This window comes from Balaenoptera acutorostrata, chromosome 1 (genome assembly GCF_949987535.1).
Source record: "Balaenoptera acutorostrata chromosome 1, mBalAcu1.1, whole genome shotgun sequence".
In the NCBI taxonomy this organism is placed as follows: Eukaryota; Metazoa; Chordata; class Mammalia; order Artiodactyla; family Balaenopteridae; genus Balaenoptera; species Balaenoptera acutorostrata.
Window position 1 is genome coordinate 80,468,127 of NC_080064.1, and position 6,908 is coordinate 80,475,034.

Genomic DNA, 6,908 nt, shown 5'->3' on the forward strand with positions numbered 1-6,908 from the left:
GTTAGGGCAAGGCGCTGGGACTCCCGCTGCAGCCGCCGCCGCGGCCACCGGAGATACGCGGACCGCAGCCTCGTATTTCCAGAGATTCCAGCAGCAGCAGCAGCAAGTCTAGCTCGAGCGCTCCCAATTAAACAACACCGCATTCGCTTAAAGATTTTCGCAAAAAGTGCACTGGGGCCAAAAATCAATCACTCTCCCCAGCCTGACCGGGTGAAAACAGATGCATAACATATTCATGCGCTGAGCTCGCAGAGCAGCCCGGCGCGGAACTTTTTTTTTTTTTTTTTTCCTTTTAAATAAAGCGAGGAGGACTTCCGCGGCTCGGCAATTCTGCTAAAGCTGGCAGATGCAGCAAAACTAATATGTGTAAATGCTTTAAAGCAATAATCTGCTTACAGCGACACTTCCCCGAACGGCTGTAGGACTGAGGGGGAAAGAGAAGGCGCTTGGCAGCCAGGGGAAACCGAATTGTTTTGACACCGCCATTGAATAGCAAAGCCTGGTGGATAATCATTTCATAGGATAATTGTGGGCACGTAAAAAAAATAATAAAAAGAACATACCCACTTCACCCACCCTCTTTACCTTCCCCCATCAAAGTGAGCGATGAGTTCTGCTCATTATTTTTACCTTGCTCACAACATCACTGGATCCCTTCTAAATGAAATAGACTTAATGATAGTACTAGAAGGTAAACGGAGCGGGAATAATATTTACTGTATAATCATTTGGGCTCTGTTAAACTCAGCACTTCCCCTTATCCCAAGAATCTCACTAATTGCTTCCAATCTGAAAATGACCAGACAGATTTATTTTGTTGGAAGGTTACTTGCACCTAATGTTAAAAAGCATATATGTGTTTTTGTGTTAAAGACTCATCCTTATCCTCTTCCCCCCTCCCTTCTAATTTTAAGTAGCTGATGTTTTGTTTGGCTGCTGTTTTATTTGCTGTCAAAAAGAATTTGATGCAAAAACCATTTAAGCATGTATACAACCCATGGAGGGATTCATTTGACCTCATTATACTGCAATAAAGAAGAAATCCAGTTTGTTAAATATCACCGAACCGCATGCATTTCACATCAGATCATAAGAGCAATACTTCAAAAGATTATCCTAGAAAGTGCTTAGAAAGATGGAATGGGTTAACTTTGCTTGCCAGAAGGTGTTCTAACAAACCCAGGAAAAAAGAGATATGTGCAGCCCCCTTTAAGAGCAGAGCAACTGAAGAAAAAAGAGATTTATGCTTTTAATTAATGGCAATTAAACCATGCCTGTTGGCTTGGCCTATGGCAATTGTTCCCTGCAAAAAGGAGGCCGAGCTGGTGACAAGCATTTGAATCCGCTAAGTTCTGTCAAGGGAGCTGACTCTGCAGGCATCAAAACCAAACTAAATCAATAAAAGAATTAAACTTTTATAAATTGCATTTTGACAAGTATCAGATACCGTTAAGCTTTGATATTATGAATTCCTTGGAGGTGATGCAAACAAGAAGGGCCGCAGTTAGAGATCCAAACAATCAAAGAGGCTTGTTAACATGCGCTGTCAAATGCATCAGTGCTATTAATTACTACAAATTAATGTGACTCTCTCTTCCTCTGGTGATTGGAATAATAATCAGCCAGATTCGTGGAATGAGCACAGAGAACATATGCAACCCTGCCAAAAATAATAAGTTTAAAAAACAGTAGACATTTACAATCTTTGTGTTCAAAGGCTGGATGGTTTTCTTGTTGCCAGTTGTGACCTCACTTTACCCCATCTTCCCCATTCCTGGGATCTTCTTCATGTACTTTTTCCTGTGTGATGACAGAGGGAGGCATCATGCTCTTGCCAATAATTATTGGAGCAGAGAATAAAATCTTTATTGTGTTCCACTGAGATGTGGGGGAAATAGAACCCTATCCAAAGTGATGGTTTTCTAGGAAATGAACAAAATGCCAGAAGTCCTGTAATTCGGCCAGTTCCTAGCATGAAAACTTTGCTCTGCAGGAAGGATGATAATTAAAATTACATGATGCGCTCACTCTGACAGTGTAGTAGGCAGGACTCATGCGGGAAATAGGAACCCTAATTAGAGATTCTGGATACCTAGAATGATTCAAACAGAAGAATTTCCCCCAGCATTTTGTGATATTCTACATTTACAAATGACCATTGCCAGGATTCATCTGTTGTCTCTCAGATCCACATTTTAAAACAGAATGTGATTTTCATCTTAACAGCTAGAAGAATTGTGATTCTAGATCCCTAGACCCCCATTTCACCCAGTGAAATGCCACAGCAGACTGGAGCTAAACAAATACTTGTTATGAAATAGAATACTTCATATTTTCTAAAATATTTAGAAAGCAAACATATTACAAATTAATTGGTAATAAGTCTTCCTTGTGCTTTATAATATGTGATATTTTTTCTAGTTTATTTTACTAATCTGGACATTTTAATACTCTTCTTGTCAGAGTTGCCTTATGCCATCTACTTTTTACTTTGTGAACCAATAGCATATGGTTTCTCACATCTGAGGGGCTTCCAAATGTTTGTACTGTGTTTTTAGATTAACTGAAGACTGGAACTTAGCCACATGATATGGGAATTTACAGTAATGGGGGGAGGTCTTTTATATAGCAGAGACTGAACATCTCACAGTATCAACTAATTTTCATTTAGTTGAAGGGGGTTCGGGGTGCAGATGGGGTGGCAGGGAGTGAACCTCTAATTCTCTCTTGCCATTGGAAATAGGAGTACAAATTGGAATAACATGTTGTCTCTTCCTATTGGCTTGGGATGATCCATAGCTCTAGAAAATCATCATTTTCTAATTGTGTTACAGACAACTATGTATTAGTTGTGTGGGCTTTCTTAATTGGAGAGAGACAGAAATCATAATAATGTACCTCCTAACTTGTAGTAGGAATGGTGCCAGGTGTATACTGGTGTTCGGACTAATTATTTGATTTTTACTACTGACTGTACCTAAGTGTGTGTTTTTAACACAGAGAGGAATTGTCTTGACACCATCTGGTAGTAGTTTTTCATGTCTGACAAAATTTAAAACTCAGTTTGAAGCTTGGCCAGTGATAAATATGCTTAGGATTCCATATGACCTTGGTCAACCTCTGACTTATACAAATCAGGGCATTTGTCTCAAACTGTGGTTACAGTATTTTATTGATGTACCTAATCTGTTACCCAGGAACCACAATTCTTATGATAGATAGGATATTTGCTTGGATAGTGACAAGGAAGTTTGAGATGATTTTTTCTCTTTTTTCATTGTCAAGAAATGGATCCTGGCTCTAAGTCTGGATTTAAGTTTGAGTTTTCCATTTCAAGGGCTTCTCAAGATCTGTTCAGAAGGAGCATTAAAGGGGAGAAAGGGGAAACAAATGCTTATAAAGCCTCCACAGAAAAGTCTGATAGATAAAAATATGGTTCCAAGGATGTGCTTCTTTCCTTCCCTATGTGCTCACTCAGCAAATGCAGGAGGAATTTATTGTTGGAAATTTGTGTAATCATTTTTATCTGATTACTTGGCAAGATGCTACATGAGCTCTAGCCTCTCTCTATTTTAGAAATCCTGGTTTTATTATAAGCATGCTTCAGTTCCTCCAAATGTCTTTATGGATTTGAAGGGGCTGCTCAAGCTTTGTCACTTATTTTTAACAATATAATTTTCTAAGAGCAGAACCTTCTTGCTAAACCTGACACGTGATATGTAAGCACATATTGACCATTCACTATTACTTTAATGCTTCCTGGCAGCAGCAGTACATCAGGCAGAATTCAAACAACACGTTTGCCTGGAGTTCAGTATTCATTTGAATCAAATTTGTTAGCTTTCAATTTTTTAATACTGTTTTTTATTTTTATTAAAATTCCAGTTAGTAAATGCTCTGTAAATCTGATGACAGGCCTTGATATGAACAACCCACACTCTAAGTGGGAAAAAAAGTGACTGACGTGCCCCTGTTAACATAATAATATAATTATCTTTTTCTAGAGAGTTAATTTACAAAATATTTGCACTCACTTCATTTTTTCACTATTGTTTTGAAGGCCTCTCATTTATAAATTTGCACATGTGTGGTTGTGAATATGTGTATGTTTTTTCATTGTGCGAGGAGATACCTTACCCCACTCTTCTCCACTTTGGCTTCCTCCACTTTTTTCTCTTTCTTGAAACGAAATATTTTTGGTTGTGGACTACTAGCTCAATTCACAAATTATTATCAATTTGATAGCAATCAAGTTTGTGAATCCTCACAAATCTTATACCTGCTGGAATTTAAGAACTATTATTCAAAATCTTTTTTTGTAAATAAAAATGGGGGGAGGGTGGTGGTGGTGATCGTGAGGGCGTTCAAAATTTCATACACAGACAGAAATATGGATATATATTCTAAGAAGACCCTTATTCACAAACATGTATACCAATATAATGTATGACTGTCGATTTCGCAGAAAATATGTCTTCATTTGAGAATGAGTTATCTCTTTTTACTTTGCTCATGTAGAAAATGGCAGATGAATGATCAGCTGTCGGTTATTCTTCACCAGGTGGAGTGATAGATGAACAGACACTTTAATTTAGCCCCTTTGGGTTTGCCCATAGTTTGAGATTTTTGTTTTTTATGATACTGTGCCAGATAGAATGAAGCTCCAAATACTTGGTGCAAATTACAAGACAAATTGCAAATATCAATGTTGATGTTTCTCTCTGTTTATGACACTGCAAGTTGTCCCAAGAAGGGATTTGCAAGAGAGACTTTGGATGTTTCATAGAAGGATTAGTAACTAATGGAACACACACACACACACACACACACACACACACACACACACGCGCACACACCAGTATCTGTTTCAATCCAAGTTATAGTTGCTAAAATTGACAACAATTCTTCTCCCCCATATGAAAATTTTGTGATTTGGGAGGGAAAAAAGTGATTTTTTTTTTTGTACTTCATGTCACTATTCTTACAGTAGTTTCTTGGGCAAGAGAGTATAGAACTGGATATTACCTCTGAACCTGGTTTATATATTTATGGTCATTATTTTTATGGTGGTAGAAAATAATAGCAAATATTAAATCCATTTCTAAGAAAACAAAAAGTACTTCAATAGATATATCAAAGGATATACTTTGATATATATAATAATATATATAATATAATCTTCAGTTATTGAGCAATTATTTTTTTCAGCTGCACAGAAGACTTTTATGATCTGGCCTTCCCATGTCACAAATTTTAAGACTTGAGACCTACACTTATTAACTACCAGCACTACTGGTTGTAGACATGACCCTCTCTTTCATTCCTGGCTCTAGAAGGTAGCCTTCCTTTCTCCACCTACCTACCTGCTTATGTTGTATTTTGTATTTTCTAGCTTGATAGTTAATAAATCCTTCTAGTCAACCCAAGCACAAATATCTAGTAAATCCATTAGATTACACAACATACAACCCATCAACCATCATCACACACTTTATTTAGTAAAACAGTTAAACCTCCATGATGTGAACATATCTTTTTTTTCTCCACTCAGAAATGGCAACAGTTCTGGCATGGTGTTTATGGTTCTTCTTGAGTAAATAGGGAAAAATTAGTGCTACAATGATCCATACCCAGCCTGATTTAAAAAGGGCTACACACTAACCTCGTGTGAGGTTTTGAGCAAGTCAATAATTCAATGGAATTCACATTAGAAAAAATGATTAAAGGTTGTATACTCATCCCACAAATGTGACAGACCCTGTTGTATCCCTGAGGATACAATCATGAATAATACAAGTGAGGCTATGAGTTTCCAGATCTTATACACCAGAGAAAAGAGAGAAGAAAATAAATGTATTACAAGGAAGTTGATAAGTATAATGATTGTAGTAGTACAGAAGGCCATGGGGACATGGGGGAGGGACATCTAACCCAGCCTGGGGCTGGCATGAAGGGTTAGGGAATGCTTCTTGGAGAAAGGTATGTCTATGGCAAAGGATAAGAAGTTGGCTAGAGAAAGAGAGGTGGTGAAAGGGGGAGTGGGAAGAGTGTACGAGGCAGGAGAAAAGGCAGGACCAAAGTCAGAGATAAGAAAAATCATGGCAAAATCAAAGGATGATTGATGTTTTTGCCTGGGCCACAGAGTTTGAGAGAAGAGTGCATAGATGAGGTAAAAAGAACTTTCTAATATTAGACTATAATTGTTTAAAGGTTAGTACTGGATACTGCTAGTCTTGCTTGTATAAATATGGTTTACTAGTAGTGATGGAGTCAACTAAGAAATTTCTGGAATGCTTCCTATGTGCAAAGCACTATGCTCAAAGCTGCAGATGACATAAAGACAAATAAAACATCCCATACTTTCAAACAAGTTTACAATCTAGCAGGGAGGATAAACCGGTAAACAATTAACTAGAAGTATGGGACAGAATGAAATGGGTCCTCTAGTAGAGATTAAGAAAGTTGCTGTGGAACATCAGAGAAATGGTGATTTGGTTTAGGGGTGAGGGTGGAAGTTAATGAATGAACTTCATTAATGAATGAACTTCATGGTGAACTGTACCTTGAAGGACGGGGAGAAGTGATCCTGCTTCCATTTTTATACATCTAAAGGAGCATATATTATTAAGTTATCCAACAGCAGAAAGAAATCTTGCTCAAAGATAAGTACATTATAAAAGTAACATATATGCACATTCAATTCTTTGTTGATTTTTTCTTATCATTAAAAATAAATCTAGATGTTCCACATCATATAAAATATGAAAATATGTTAGCAAAATAAAGATAAGAGAGCCATAGAACTAGAAAAGACCTTAGATCATACAGAATAGCTTCCTTTTATTGTTTTTTAATACATAAAAACAGAAATCCAGAAAGTTAAAAGAGACCTGCTCAAGATCATGGAA